This window comes from Protopterus annectens, chromosome 16.part0, assembly GCF_019279795.1.
Source record: "Protopterus annectens isolate FY-2018-M chromosome 16.part0, PAN1.0, whole genome shotgun sequence".
Classification (NCBI taxonomy): domain Eukaryota; kingdom Metazoa; phylum Chordata; order Ceratodontiformes; family Protopteridae; genus Protopterus; species Protopterus annectens.
Genome location: NC_056750.1, coordinates 739,208,335 through 739,225,738, shown reverse-complemented (window position 1 = coordinate 739,225,738; position 17,404 = coordinate 739,208,335).

Here is a 17,404-nt window from a genome sequence, read left to right as displayed (position 1 = left end):
ATAAAGAAGAGGCCTTTTTAAACTTTGGTCTGGCAAATGGCTTGATAGTAGCCAACACATGGATCAGAAAGAAAGACAGTCATAAGATCACATACAAGACTGGCCAACATGCAACTCTGGTAGATATCCTCCAAGTAAGGAAAAGGCACTGAGGTAGTAACTGCAAAGTCATCCCCAGTGAAACAGTCGGCCCGCAGCATAAACCACTAGTTGCCACAATCAGCTGCAAGCAGTGGTCACAGAAGCCTCTAATGTCAACAGAGACCAGGCTGAAGACCTGGAAGTTGACTGGAGAGAATGTACAACAGTTCAAGGAATTACTCAAGGCTTTAGCCCCCTAAGAAGAGGAGGAAATGGATGGAGTTGAAGAATGGCAGCACCTAAAAACAGCATGTATGAGGACTGCAGAACATGGATGTGGCTGAGCCATGTATGGAAATAAGGTACATAAGGAAAGCAGGTGGTGGAATGTAGAAGTCAAGGAAGTCATCAAAAAAAGGAGGAGTGCAGGAAAAAGTGGGAAATAGAAAAAAAACAACCAGTGTATGAAGGAAATACTGGCTGGCTATATCAGGTTGCACGGCAAAGACAGAAGGATAAAGAAGAGATTCAGATGCCCTTCATAAGGAATGCCAGCAACAACCTGTTCACCAGTCCATAGGTCATCAAAAGCAGATGGAAGGAGAATTTCCATCAGTTTCTGAATGAAGAAAATCTCACCGAAGCTGTACTGCCCCAGAAATTTCTTATGGGAGAACAGGAGCCCACCCTAAAAGAAGTCAGAGTAGCACTAAGAAAAATGAAGTCAGGGAAAGCAGCAGGATCAGATGAGGTCACAGCAGATATCACGAAGTGGTGAAAGCTGAGTACCGCCAAACTAATATTATGAGCAGTTAAGAACAGTCGCAAAAATAATTTATTTTTCCTTTTAACACAACTTTAATAGTGTTTTCGGAAACGATTATGCGTTTCCTTCTTCAGAAACCAAAAAGTGAAAAGCAAAAATAACGTAGTCACATCCAGCCCTTACATTTAAACCATTTGAGGCATCATGTGATGCTAATTGATTAATACAATCATAATATAAATCATTGCACTACTTAAAAACATTTTCCAAAACTTTTTCATAAATACTGCAGCAACCTATAATTACATTTGACTGAACATCAATTAAAGTTAAAAAACGCTACTAGGATCATCAGTAAACTTTGAACAATCTATAACACTGTAATATAAGACACTAAAATTTAAATTGCAATTAAATCTAATGTGGCCAATAGAACAAACGGCCAATACAACAAAGTAGAAGCAACAAAAGGGAATCCTTTTCAAGTCCTATACATTAAAGCGTATAAAACCAAAATTTTCACTGGATACATAACAACAACATTAAAACAAACTATCAACAGGTGAGAATTCCTATAAACCAACACAAAACATCTAAAAAATCTGAAAATTAATAATACAAATAAAAAAATTAAAAAGATAAAAAAATATAATAATAAAAAGCTCCCCTATCTATTACAAGCAAGCTTTTTTAATACACAAGTAATGGACATGCTATCATTAAGACCTGGGGCAAAAGTGGCCCCTGTTCTTATCTGCCAACATAGTTCTTGTATGTCCAAATGAATTTGCCATGGACCCACATAAGGGGCATTATCTATCTTTTGTAACACCATGAATTCAAAAACATGATGCGGGAATTCCAACTTGCCACGCATTCTACATAGGTAAAACGGAGCATAAATTAAGGCAGCAAGTTTACGAACATTACTACGCCATTTCGAAAGGTGAAACGAACAACGCACTCGCATGCCACATCTTGGAATTGGCCACATTAGATTTAATTGCAATTTAAATTTTAGTGTCTTATATTACAGTGTTATAGATTGTTCAAAGTTTACTGATGATCCTAGTAGCGTTTTTTAACTTTAATTGACGTTCAGTCAAATGTAATTATAGGTTGCTGCAGTATTTATGAAAAAGTTTTGGAAAATGTTTTTAAGTAGTGCAATGATTTATATTATGATTGTATTAATCAATTAGCATCTCAAATGGTTTAAATGTAAGGTCTGGATGTGACTACGTTGTTTTTGCTTTTCACTTTTTGGTTTCTGAAGAAGGAAACGCATAGTCGTTTCCAAAAACACTATTAAAGTTGTGTTAAAAGGAAAAAGAAATTCTTTTTGCGACTGTTCTTAACTGCTCATAATATTAGTTTGGCGGTACTCAGCTTTCACCACTTCGTGCTTTGTGTTTTAATAGTTTGTACTGCACTTTCGTTCGTCACAGCAGATATGATAAAGATGCTGGGGGAGATGGGGAGAAATGGCTCCTGAGGGTATACTTAGCAGTGTGGAGAGAGGCATATCCAAGATGACTGGAGAATAAGAATACTTGTGCCAGTGTACAAGAACAAAGGGGTTGTCCACAATTGTAGGCATTACAGAGACATCAAACTCCTATCATATTGCATGAAAGTTCTGGAGAGGCTGATAAACTTATACACAGAGTAGTAGAATGTATGATGACAGATGAGTAGTTCAGATTCAAATCAGGATGCAGCACAAATGACCCAATGTTTGCAGTGAGACAGATAGTTGAGAAGAAGCTAGAGATGAGGAAAGACTCCAACTGGTCATTCCTAGACTTGGAGAAAGCATATGACAAAATACCAAGAAAGCTGATCTGGGCAGTACTGCAGTTGGTTCTAAGTCCCAGACACATTGGTAGAATTAGTGCGGGCTATGTACAAGGACCTAGTGACTCAAGTATGAGCAATGTTTGGCCTCATAGAGGGGTTCCCAGTGTTGTGAATAGGTGCACACCAGGGTTCACCTCTGAGCCCACTGCTAGTCATACTGGTGATGGACTACACTAACAAACAGGTTGGAGGGGACAGATCAAAAAAGTTGCTGTATGCAGACAATGTGGCATCAAAGGCAGACTCTGAGCAAGAACTTCAGCAAATTAATGGGAATGGAATGCAAAACTGAGGGCATTTGGGATGAAACTAAGCACAGATAAGGCAGTGGTAATGTCAGCAAATTGAAGAAATCAGAAGAAGTTCATAAATGAGATAGAAGAAAAGGCATTGGAACAAGTAAATAGCTTCCATAAAGCTTAAATAGCTCCATATACTTATGGAGGGATGGTTGAGGAGAAGGGAAGTCTGAATGAAGAGGTCAAAGATAGAATCATAGGGGCTGCAGCCAACTGGCATAGACCCTCAGGTGTAGTATATGACAGAAGAATGTCAAAGAAGCTGAAAAGTAAGGCATACAAGATAGCATTGTGAGCAGTACTGGTACAGAAACCTGGGCAGTAAAGGCAGAGCAGATGAAGATAGAGGGGATGGAAATGGTGTGGCTGAAAAGGGTGGTAAGATGCATATATTGGGACAGACGAAGAACTGAGGACATAAGAGCAGAAGCCAGAGTAGCTCCAATTACAGATGAGATCAAAGAGAACAGATTACCGTGGTTCAAACACATGTAAAAAGCAGAAGGCAATCTGGTGAAAATTTGGGACAGACAGGAAGAAGGTAAAAAGAAACAAGGACATTCAGCAAAGAGGTGGATGGATTGTGTGAAAAGATCTGCAATGGTGTCAAAGAAGGCAGGAGTGTGGCATTGACTTGAGAGATGGCAACAAGTTAACACACTACCCCAACTTGTGTAGAGAATGGGGGAAACAATAGGGGGCTGCTGCTGCTGATGCTTCAAGCTGTACATAGTGGCTTTAGCTCTCCGTTCAGTATTGTAGAGTTGTATCTGACTGAGCATACAAACAGCAACAGTCGTCCGAGTTCACTAGGTGAGGAAGGAAAGAAAGTAGTTTGCCAGGCCTTCCTTCTTTATGACATAGACACACCACACATATACATGTGGACGGTTAATAGTTGCCAATTCACTAAATACATGTCTTGGTGATGTAGAAGGATGCTGAGGGACCTTGAGAAAACCCATTCAAGTACAGGGAGGACACACAATCCCTACACCGAACTGAATTGGTGAACATCTTCTTGTGTGGTACCAGTGATAACCCGGCTTCACATTCCCAATCACATGTATGCGGTACCTCTGCTTCACATTTCCAATCACATATATATAATCTCTAATTATGTGTTACACTTCTATTTGCACAGTGATAAATAGCAAAGAATGAGTAATACAAACACTACAGAAGCACTAGGAGGATGTCTAGACATGCTAATGTGTCAGATGCAGATGTGTGCCCTCGCAAGCTTCTCACAACATAGCATAACCACCCCATATAGAATATTTATGCCATATAAAAATAATATGGTAGCAGGGCTCTGCTTCTCTGCAATACATCAACTCCCTGCTTCCAGGGGAAAAGATGGGTAATGTGCACTCCAACTCAAGGGAGGAAGCATGTAACCCAGGCTGTGTTGCTAATCCAGTCTGTCATGTTGCTGAAGAACTAGTAGTTAAGAAATTATAGCACTGGAGAGCAGAAAATGATCAGTTATTGGTGAGGATTACCCAGAAAAATAAGTCCTTTTGTTACTTGGAAGATGTCTGCCTCATCTGTCAGCTCTCGCCTCCAACAGTCTCCTGCATCTGTAGTGCTGGTTCTAGTAGGCGACGGTACAATGAAAATCAGATAGATTACCATATGGTCATACAGGTGTAACATAGAGTAAAACAGGGACACACACTGATGTATGCTTGGCAGTCACGTGGAAAAAATGGGGTAATGTATACACAGGATCTGAAGTAGGATGACTACTTTTAATTTCTGTATTTTCATGTATTGTTACTTTGCAGCTGCCTACAGTTATTTTGAAAAGAAGCACAACTGAGTGCTGTTGATGCAAGGATTTGGGGAAATAAATTGATTTTCATGACTGCATTAAAAGTCTTCCTTAATGGCAATGCTAACGACTATCATTTGTCTGCATTTCTTCCCCAGTTACCCTACAATACTAAGGATTTCAAATTCCACAGGAAAGTAGTTTCATTCAGTCAAATTTTTCTGATTACATGTGTCATGGTGTAATAGTATAAAACATCTGTACACTATGCTTTACTATTCACTTTGCTTAAAAGACTATGTTATTTTGTTACTCTTAAATTTTTGTTTGAAAAACTAGATTAAAACATGACAACTGAGAATTCAGCCTACCACTGCCTAAGTCCACACGCAAATGAGCATTATGATTAGGGCATTGAGTTACATTAGTCAAGAAGCTTGCATCAAATTAGATTACCCGGTTGCATGACTGTACTTGGGTATTGTGCAAAATGCATAATATACTCAACATAAAATGTGTAGCACATAGAATGACCTAGCAAATGATAAGCATGTCCCACATAGGACGAATCATAGCATAGTGCTGCACTCCAATCTATCGAATTTTCAGAAGAAACAGTTTGCCTTTCTTAAGATACCTCTGCCTACTCTATGCAGATTTTTATCATCGGTTAAATCATATGTTACAATTGTTGTGTCAGCGAACTCCGGTCCTCAGGGTAAGTGTAGTTTTATTATTCCAACCATTATCAAGGCTACTGGAGTTGGCATTTATGTACATTTCTCCCTGAACTGATTTTCTTCACTCACATAGTGAAAACAGAATTCATATAATACTCCTCCAGAAAGCTTTTATATTCTTAAGTTAAACAACCAAAAAGCAGTATGAGGACCTATCTCATAGCCCTTTCCACATGGACTATTCCTGCTTTGAATTCATCCACTGTATTGTTAGCCTATGTAACATGTACAGTCCTCCTGCGCCACAAGTAAATATTCATCTTGTATTTCTCTTCCTTTTTTGAGTTGAAAAAAGTGGAGGTTCCACATAAACAAGTCAAAATCTAATTTTCATGAAATGGGGAAAAATCATTTGTCCTGCTCTGTAACTCCAATGTAACAGCTTTTCACAGGTCCCAAGACTACCTAACACATTTAAATAAATGCAAATAGATGAAAGAATGTGGAGTTATTATATATTTGAACTGTGGAGCTGAAAAAAAACAAAAATATTTTGAATCATTGCCAACACTCCTATAGAACAAGGACTGACAGTGATTTCTCATGTAAAAGTGATTAGCCCAGTGTCAGGGAGTAGAAGTCTACGAGTTTTCAATCTTCATTATATGCTGTGTATGTACTTGGGAGACCCATGTTGCCACCCTGACACAAACACCCTGCCAATCCCCCACACACACACACACACACACACACACACACACACACACACACACACACACACACACACACACACACACCATTCTGACCCTGCTTCCACCCATTCCTGATAGTGCTCAAGTCCTGCCTTTGATGCATATCAGCAGTCTATGCAACTGTAGATTTGTACGTCAAATGCAGTATATTGTTAATGTTCAGTCTGCTTGTAGAAATGACCTTTCTCCCTAGCTGTCATCTGTAGAAGTGTATTTGCACAGTAAGTGTTGTAGGATCATCAAAGTAAAATAAATAAAGTAATTAAAGATACATATAGAGTATATATGCATGTTAAACAGTGACAGACATCCTAAAACGGTTGATAGCTTATGCTAGTATTAATAAAGAAGAAAAATGCTGCAGAAACTTTCCACACTGACCAATGTTGACATAAATGAGTATGGAATGCCTACATTTAATGTTGCACATTGCTTAGTTCATAGCAAAACAGTTTAACATAATTTTCTGTTTTAATGAGAATCCTTCATCAGTCTATGATTGGCAGTGCATTTTATGGAAAGTTTTATAATGAAGTGGTTGCCTAATCTTCACAAAAAGCAAGGCTATTTAATTAAACAGTTATGCAACCATATTAACAAGTGCAATAATTAGCAAAGTCTTAGAGAAAAGACTCAAAAAGGCTACTACATTGTTTTATTTCTTTTATTTGTTTGGTCAGATATTGTACTAATATTTATTTTATTTGAGAAGCATGTCTTCTATTTGTCATCCTTTGCAGCTTCTCTCTCTCTTTTTTTTTTGTGTTCTGGCTCTTCGCTCTGATTAGTTGGAACATGGGTTAATGTGACAGTCAGAGTTATTTATGTCATGGTAGATAGAAAAATAATTGCCTTGATTCATGTGCAATCAACACTACAATAAATTGGATTTTCTTGTGAAGGCTTCTGTTAAAGCATATAATTATGTACTGCACATATTGACTATCCTTCCTTGAATACATCATTGCTAGATTTTTCTAATGAGACTCATTTAAGTAGTTCATAAATTTGCTGACAAAACTGCATTGTTTATCACTGGATCATGTATTGCTTTTTAATAACAGATTTTTAATTTGTGATCTGCTTCTTACAATTAACTAGTCAACTTTCATGCCCAGAGTTGTTGCACTCAAATTAGAATTCTCTGTGTATATATACGAGTGTGTGTGTGTATACATGCGTATCTATCTATATATATCTATATTGTTTGTGTCTTTCGGCTTTTCCCGGTATGGGGTCTCCACAGCGGAACTCCGGTCCGCTAATGATTGGCAGTAGAGTTTTACGTGCTGGCTTGCCGGGCCTAACGCACAACCTTCAATGAAGGAACGCCCGTTCACGCATGTCACCACACAGAAGACGCTCTAACTGAGAATCAAATGGGCAACGTCTAACTGTGAGGCGACAACGCTACCGCAGCACCACCGCCGCAGTATATAAAATGTGTGTATGTATGTATGTATATATATATATATATATATATATATATATATATATATATATATATATATATATATATATAAATATATACATCTATATATATATATATATATATATATATATATATATATATATAAATAATATACATATTTTATATATATACATATATATATATATATATATATATATATGTAAATGTGTATTTGTATAAGGTCTGTGTGTGGGTATACATACATATCTATATTTATCTATATATATCTATATATATAAAAATGCGTATTTATATATATATATATATATATGTGTGTGTGTGTGTGTGTGTGTGTGCGCAATTGTATAATGTCTGTGTGTGTGTGTGTGTGTGTGTGTGTGTATATATATATATATATATATATATATATATACATAAATATGTGTGTGTATACACACACACACACATGTATATATATATATATATATATATATATATATATATATATATATATATATATATATATATATATATATATATATACACACACACACATGTGTGTGTATGTATAAAACTAAGCAAGCCATTACAGTTTTTATGTAACTTGTGTATTATCCAGAATGTGTTTTAGGGTTCCCATCACAAAGTTGTATAAAGGATATTTTCCATGCAGTATGAAACTTAAAATCCAACTGTCCCTACTTCCTTGCATTCTTCCCCTACTTATAATTTGTCTCTTGACTTTTTGTATAGACTACCCAAACACCCAATTAACTTTCATCTGCACTGATGACTCAATAACAAATGGCTAGTTTAAACAAACCATAAAGATTAGCAAAATCATCATTCTAAATAGCTGTATATGTTTTATCAAAAAGAGGCATTTCCATATCCACATGCTTATTAGCTTTTATCAGTGCCTCCTTGCAATTAATCTGTAACCTAGCCTTAAGTTTTGACAAAACCTACTTCCCAGATATTAGATCAGTGCTCCATTATTGACAAATACACTACCTTCACACAAGTGTTTCATTTTTCTTTAGGTAGCTATCTGAACCCTGAATCAGCCCCAAAACTGTTAAGATGTTTCCCTCAGGATATAGCTAGTGTTCTGTAACAGCATTTTGCTACCATCTATAATAGGGCAGTAAAAAATACACCTCTTTCTTCCCCTGTCCCTGCTAAACAGTCTCACACCTGCCTGACACATCTTCCATAAGCAATGGAAACAGAAGTTTGGATGACCTATACACTACCTCGTAAACCTTTCCACAATGGCTTTGAATTCATGCACTGTATTGTTGACATGAGCACCCTATACAGTACCCTTGTGTCACAAGTAAGCCACTTATTGTAATTTGGTTCCTTTTTCACTACTCCTTTATAAAAAATTTAAAATATTGAAGGCTTCTCTTCCTAATATCAGACACTGCTGCATCACACTCCTCCATTCCCATCTTTGTCCAATCTGTGAAGCTTTCTCCCTTTTGCATTTAATTTACGACCCCCCCTCCCCCACAATTAGACAGCCTTTTCACAAGGTCATTCATTCCTTTTTGCCTCTTATGTTGCAAACTGCCATTTCTTTAAAAAAATTGATGCACTGTCCCCAGCTAGAACACAGTTAATCATTTCCCTTAAAGCTTTCATTATGTTTTGCGCTTACTACTTTAATGGAGTAAAAATTAATATCTGCCCCCTCCAACTTTTCCTACCTTAACATTACAAGTTACCAGTTACAGCTTTGCCTTCTCTACATACCATCACCATCTACCCCTCCTTAATGTTACTCAGTTATTCTCAAAAAACATTATTTTGCACCTTCAACCCCTCATGCAGTGATAAACAGCATGGTAGTTGGTAAGCATATCACCCTTCACTCATCAGATTCTCCAGCCGCAGCCTTAAGTCTTGTCACTGTCCTCTCTTTCTGACTTTTCATATACCACCGTATTAATGTTTTTCCTTTTCTGCACTTCTTTCCAACCTCATCTTCTGCTTGGTTCCACGCCTACATTTCAGTTTTTACTTTAACACCTGCCTTTATACTGCCAGTTTGACTGTCATTCCTCAGTTCTAGGCTTTGTAGTCTGTGCCTTCCAAAATGTAGATTCATATGGAATGTATTGTTTTTTTTCTTTGTTTCTTCGTCTCTACTTTGTTTTCCCCTATGATATGCTGCATTACTCTAATCTGAGTGCATCTGACTTCACATGGCTAATAAGCTCCCTGCCCACCCATAACTCTCTGAACAATATCTCTTCTTTCTCCTTAGCCATATCTGTAATTTCCTCCACCATTCCAAAATATTCAGACTCAACTCTAATAAGCTCACAGTTACCCATCACTTTATCCATAATGTGATCCAAAATAACCAAAGTATATGTACTTGCCTTCCTCTCATCACCATCATCCTTGTCCCATATTAACATCCCTAGGTAGTTGGATAACTTTTCAAATTCTGATAATGCACAACAGTAAAAGAAGCATGTTGCACTCCGTGTCTGCCATCCTTTGGTTGAGACAGTAAACTAACCCTGTCTGCTTGATTTGATGATGTAGCAGGTGGACTCTTAACATATCTGTGGCACCTATCAAAAAGAGCAAGGATTCTTTTACAAAAATCATCTTTACAGTATTTACTCATTCTAATTTAAAAATCATCATACTTAAACTTTGTTTTCATGAACAATCTAAATAACAGACGATAACCAGCAATCAAAAAGATTAAATCACTTCAGTGCCTCCTCCCCTACCTTCATTTATTTCTAACACAGACATTTTTTTTGTTTGTTTTTCTTTCATATTATCATTCAGGATCCAAATTTCTCTGTCTTATCTGTCCATATTTATTTTGTCAACCAAAACTTCACCTTAGTAAGTTATTTACCTTCCTGCTTTATTTTATTTTCATAATGTCCATAAATGATCATTTCTATATTTCCATTTTTGGTGTCACCAAATATTCTTTTTTCGTATTTGCATTTCCAAACGTTTTACTCTGCCAAAGACTAAAATGCAGACATGTTTCTTCTTTCCCATAAAAAATCACTATTTCTGTAATTGAGTTTTATTTCAAATCCGTTTTAACTGAATCTTTATCCAAAAAAGTGCTGCCAGAAAAACTTTTACAAAACAAATTTATCTTTTTTCCTCTTATTGCATTTTAATGGTATTTTAAACATTACAATTCTTCCCTTCCCATGGATTTATACAACAGTGTGTTTAATTAATATCTTTGCACCATATTCTCCTAGTTTTAAACTTATTTTCTAGTTTTTCCTTAACAGGATCTTATATTTATTCCAGAATTTCCTTCCTTTCATATCACCTCCCACAATTTTGTATATTCCAGTGTAAATGCAAAAATAACTATAGAAATGGATTTAATAATCTCAAGCTTCCTTTTCACATTTATTATATATCTGTATCTCCCTTTATTGGATGTTTCTTATTCAGTCTTGATACCTGTATGATAATAAATACAATTTGTAACATCTCTCTTATTACTCCTTAGCAGGGTATACATTTTCAACAATCTTCTAGTATTAAAAGAAGAAACACTGCTGTACAAGTGGAAATATTTAATAAAACACTGCAGGCCATACAAAATAAAACACTGTAAGCGTTTTCTCAAAAATTGCTTCTTCATACCATAGAACTCCGTATGCACACAATATAAATACCCCTCTAATTAATTAATCAATTTAAGATTCATTTAGGGCAAAAAGGTCTTCTCTGTTTCAGGTTAGGTCTTAAAAAGACCCTACCATTTAATCCCTTTCCTTTATCTGCTTGCAAGTTCAGAATGCAATACAATTCCCTGTTCTCTGTAATAGTCCTCATGCCACCCAACCTTTGCCCTAGCATAATAATTTCTCTCACCTTAAACTTAAAATCATGCTCTGTGCCTAGATCCATAATATGCTTTGCTAAAGAATTTAGACCATTTCCCTGTCTAATATCCTGGAGATGTTCCCTAATTCTTTCCTTAAAACAATGATTTGTCTTCCTGACATAAAACTGTTGACATAACTGACATTGAGCTAAATAAATTAAATGTTTGCAAAACAATTGAATACCACCTTGTATACTTTTATAAGCAAAAATAAAAAAATATATATTATTAATGAAAGAATGGACGGCCACGGTGGTGCAGTGGTTAGTGTTGCTGCTTCACAGCAAGAGGTTCTTGGGTTCAATTCTTGGCTGGGGTGCCCTCTATGCAGAGTCTGTATGTTCTCCCTGTGGTCGCGTGGGTTTCCTCTGGGTGCTCCAGTTTCCTCCCAGATCCCAAAGACATGCTGTAGGTCGATTGGACACTCTAAATTGGCCCTAGGTGTTAGTGTGAGTGCGTGTGTGTGCCTTCTGTGGAAGGTTGGGTGCCAGGCTGGCAACTCGACACCGTAAAACTCCACTGCCAATCATGAGCGGACAGGTGATCCGCTGTGGTGACCCCTAACTGGGAAATGCCAGATGAAGAAGAAGAAGAAGATATTCCTAATGAAAGAATAATAGTTCACTGTATTTTCACTAGCATGATTATTAGCTTGAATAAAAAGCTGCAAGAATTATATGAAATATAAAGGGTTAATTTAGAAATAATATAAAAAAATGAAAAGTAGTAAGTGTGCTGGCGTAGCTTAGAGTTTGGCATTTGTGTAAAGGAGTATGTTATTGAGAAACAAAGTCTGTAAAAATAACTGCGCAGATGGCAGCTGGAAGGACATCAACGAAGTAAAGAGATATAACATCAATTTCAGATAGTGCTGGAACACCACGTTTCAGATAATGCAAGACTGAGTTTCCATGAATCATCAAACTACAAAGAACCAAGCACAAGGGAACAAAGAAAAACTGTTATACAAAGAAAGAACTGTTATACATCAGACTCTGAGAAAAAATATCAGACGTTTTGGCATAAAAATGACTGTGTGGAAACCAGCTTTGGGTATTTGCCATAGAGAGCTGACAGCATCTGTGTTACATGCTTGTAGATCTGAAACGAAAAATGTGATAGTAAAGCGTATTAAGTGAAACAGTTATCTTTGTGTATTTATTGTACTCAGTACAATACAGTAATAAGACTAGTCGATTACAATAAATAGTTGAACTGTGGTATGCATGCATGTAATGCGAGTGACAGTAAGACATCATATCATTTTTTCGCCAAAGATCCTCATTTTCTTCTTTTCGTGCTTCCTCAAAAATTCATTCAGTTCAAAGATCTCAAAATTAAAAAAAAAGAAATAGCTGTATTAGCTCAGATGAATGAAGGGACTCACAGCTTCAGTTTTAATGTCTAACAGACTATTCACATTTGTACCACATAGAAAATCTGCCTCCGTGTGAGAGTACCGATTTTTCGTTGTTATCTTTTTATATTAATATCGATTGCTGCGTGTCCATCCCTCCATCCTTTAAATCCCTATTGATGATCGTGGCTAAAGCATCCTGCTGACTTCTGATCTTATTCAGACTACCATTGTCCATAATCACAGTTTATTCTCCTAATTCATTCATGCACTTGTCATTAGCGCTCACGTGTAGTTCCTGGTTTGCCAAAATCCTTTTTTAATAGATAATGAAGTTTGAACGTCTTTCTCTTGCTCAGCCTGTATCCACCCTTGACTATATGCAATTGGCCTTCACTCTCCGCTACCTTCATAATAGGAAATTGGACACATTTGAAATTTATTGAATATGGACAGGTGTTGAGCTTTGTTTTATGTGGATGGGAGGTCTGCTCCTGCAGAGTGGCATCCATTGTGAGATATACCTGCCCATACAAAACCATACTGTTGATGTTGCAGAAGAGACTTAGATCCCCAGATAGAGTATTTCTGATACCATTTGAATGATGTGCAGTAAACCCATCAGTATTGCATTGGAGAATGTTTTGTATGTTAAACATCACCTCTTAGCGGTCTGTAAGATGCACAGTGACAGCATCAGTCCACATAAGGTCATATTGTTTAGTCATTGTATCCTTTTAGTAAGGTATCTCTGTTGCCATTCCAGTTGTTTCATGTGCCTGGATATATGCATGCCAAAGGGAGCATTATACTCTGACTGAGTAAAGGGGCACTGCCTTCTCAAAGGCAAAACCTCCATGGGACCTGAAACATCCCAGGCTGCATCCTACATGGACTTAGGCATGAACTTGCAGCACCATTAGGAATCGTATTCAACTAAAGCCAGAGTACCGGCTTTGTCCCAGCCGAGTGGAGGACAGCTACTGTTATCCCTTTGCACAAAGGTGCGGTGTCCACCGATCTGAGAAATTATAGACCCATCAGCCTAACTAGCCTAATCTGCAAGGCCATAGAACGGATTATCATGGACCTTATTAACATGGACTTTGGCAACTTTGAAACACTTGACCCACACAGTTTGGCTTTGTCAAGGGGAGTCCCTCTGTTAAATCTCATTGACTTCTTTGAGACAGTCACCAAAGTGTTGGACGAGGGGAAGGTGGTCCACACTACCAACCTTCACCTGGCCAAAGCCTTCGACACTATTCCCCACATAATAGATAAAGTCTCTCAACTAGACAGCAATCCATATATTACCAGATGGATAGCAAATTGGCTCACTGATGGAACCCACCTAATCAAAAGAGGGGAAGCCACCTGAAGCAGTAGACCTGTAATGAGCTGCATACCCCAGAGATCGGTCCTGGGGCCTCTGTTATTCAGGATTTAATTCTCTGAGGTGCAGGCCAAAACCAGCTATGGCTGACCATGTTTGCAGATGACTCAAGCTGGGTGCAGTCATCAAATCCCCGCGTGATGTGGACGTCCTCCAAGAGGGTCTCACCTAAACAAATGACTGGTGCCAGAAACATGGCCTCAAGCTAAATGCCAAAAAATGCACCATCATCCCCTTTGGGAAGAGTGATGTCTCCACATATTATCACATTAGTAACAATATCCTAAGTATGCAATCAGTAGTGAAGGATTTTGCACATTTCACCCTGACTTTGGACAACCGTGTTGCTTCAGTTGTACAGAAAGCTTTCTACATGGCCCACCTGATAAGTAATGATATCTCATCCAAGGACAAAGAGGTCATAACATCCCTGTATTCTTCCCTTATGCCAATTATTGAGTACAGTGCCCTCTTCAGCATTTACCTCACAAAGCACGTGCAGCAGATGGAGAGACCGTAGAGGTTCCTCACCAGGAGAATCCAAGGCCTCAAACATCTACCCCACACAGATAGGCCAAATGCCCTGTCCCTCTACTCAGTTTCATACAAACTCCTCAGATGTGACCTGTGTCTGGCAAACAAGGCAGTCTTAGACCCACATATCTGCAAGTCAAGCTCAACTCAAGTAACCCATACGTGTGACCTCATCCTGGTCTGTGATATCAATAGAACTTGTTGGTGGGACAGATTTGTGTCCCAGAGACTTCCCCATCTGTGGAATAGACTCCCTCTCCATGTCAAGTAGAGTCACTCTGATCCCTTTTTAAGTGAAAACTGGATAACTGGATGGTAAACAGAAAATACACACCTGGAATTCCACCTGTGTCCCTGCTGGACAGGGGCTTTGGATGCTGACTTGTCTAAACATGGCCTAAACTCTTGGCTAGGCTTATAAGGGCCTCAGGGCCAGTAACCTAGTAACTTCCTGTGGTCCTATGAAGATGTAGACAAAATCCCATGTTTAGAAGCTGTGCTATGTAGAATGACTTTCTTATGACAATGGACATAAGTTGTTTAAAAGTTAAGTAATTGTCCACATAAGGTCTAAAATTCCAGACAGCTTGATCACCTCTTTGCAGCCTATTGTTAGTGTGGTAGTTATCCAGGGTAGGTGACTTCTCAATGGACACAATACTGCCTTTTTTGGCTTTTAGTTTCGGTCCATGATTTTGTCACCAGTTATTTATTTGGGAAACTTTCCTGCAGGATTGCTACATCATTTGAGTAATCAGTGGCTGCCTGTGGCTTGCAGTTACCTGCAGATCTATTCAGCTAGAGCCCTTTGGTATTGGCCATTACTTAAGAAAAGAAGATGGAAAACAGAACAGTTCCCAGCATAGAATCCTGGGAGACTCCGCTGGTGACTGGTGTCTTTGAGATGGCATCTTTTCCTGTTTCCTGTATCATACCTGTTAGCCTGTTTGTAATCCATTTGCTGACATTGGAGTTCATTCCTAATTTATTTAGCTTTTCTACTATGGTTTTGCTCCATGAACTAGCTTGTAACGCAGATGATACTCTAAGTACCAAAACATTTAGAAAATACCCTCAATACAATACCTTGTTACACGCCTCCAGTATGCACCCGAACCACACCATCCGCAACATCCCTAAGTCACAATTTATGCGTATCAGACGCATTTGTTCATCTCATGATGAATTTGAACATGCCAGACTTGATTTATACCATAGATTTCAGGACAGAGGATATAGAGACATAGATATATATCAAGCTAGTTCATGGAGCAAAACCATAGACAGGAGAACATTGTTACAATACAAAAAATCAGAGCATGCTCATCAGGATTCTATCTTGAGATTTGTCACCACATATGGCATGAATCAACCTATTGTCAGGGATATACTTAATTGCAACTGGAAAATTCTTTTGGCTAATGACACTTTAAGGTCAATACTAGGCCCTCAATGTCAAATGTCATACAGAAGAGGCAAGAATTTGGGAGGGCTATTTTCACATTACAAAAACAGAGAAGGGGGAGGTGCGATATATCATCAGACCACTATCAGTGGTGATAAACTAATTGGTACTTTTCCATGTGGTCACTGCTGCTCCTGTATACAAGTTAGTACACTAAAAGAATTCACCAGTACCAACACCAATCGGGTATTTAAAACCAGGGTGTTTGGTAATTGCAGCAGTACATGGGTTATTTACTTAGCTACCTGCCAATGTAAAGCTTTTTATGTTGGTCAAACCTCTAGGTCTCTTAGAATAAGGATGACAGAACATCGTAGTGACATGAGGAACAAAAAAGAAACAAATGCTTTATACAGACACACAATACAACATCCCAATGCCCAGTTTATGTTCATGATCATTGACAAAATTCAGGGAGATAGGAACAACCAACAGGGTTGGCACACCATTTTAAACCACAAGGAACAATATTGGATAACCAACCTTGGATGTTTATTCACAACAGGTCTGAATGACCATCTGTGAGTTTCACTGAACACTGGAGGATTTCATAATCATGGTTACAACAACAAACATTCATATAGATCAAGAATTAGTACGAACCATTCAATGGTGGTTAGGCCTACCAACGCTCATATTATACTCTATAAAGCATGATAAAAATTGTTCAGGATACGAATATGTATATGTATGGTTTGGTATTCAGATCTGGTATGTTGGCGTTAAACATTGAGTATTGTACAATTACAATGTTGAACTTGTATTATCTACAAGCATATTATTTCAATTTATTATAATCTATAATATAGCTGAGAATGAGGCCACTATACTCTTTTTGCCTTATTTTGTAATATATTATATGATCAGTACTTGGTTCATTATTATTCAGTTTTTTTGAACTTGTGGTTATCACCCTTCAAAATATATATATACTAGTGGTATATATTTTCTGCTTTTTTACACTATGATATGCATTCACAAATAGTGACTATGGTATTGGTCTATTACCTTGTAATATGTATGTCATATAATGGCTTACTTCCAGAGCTTTGATTTTTATCTTTAAAAATATGACTTAATATCTACACCTCTGGCATTTTTATGCCACTGATCATATGCTTCAGTCAA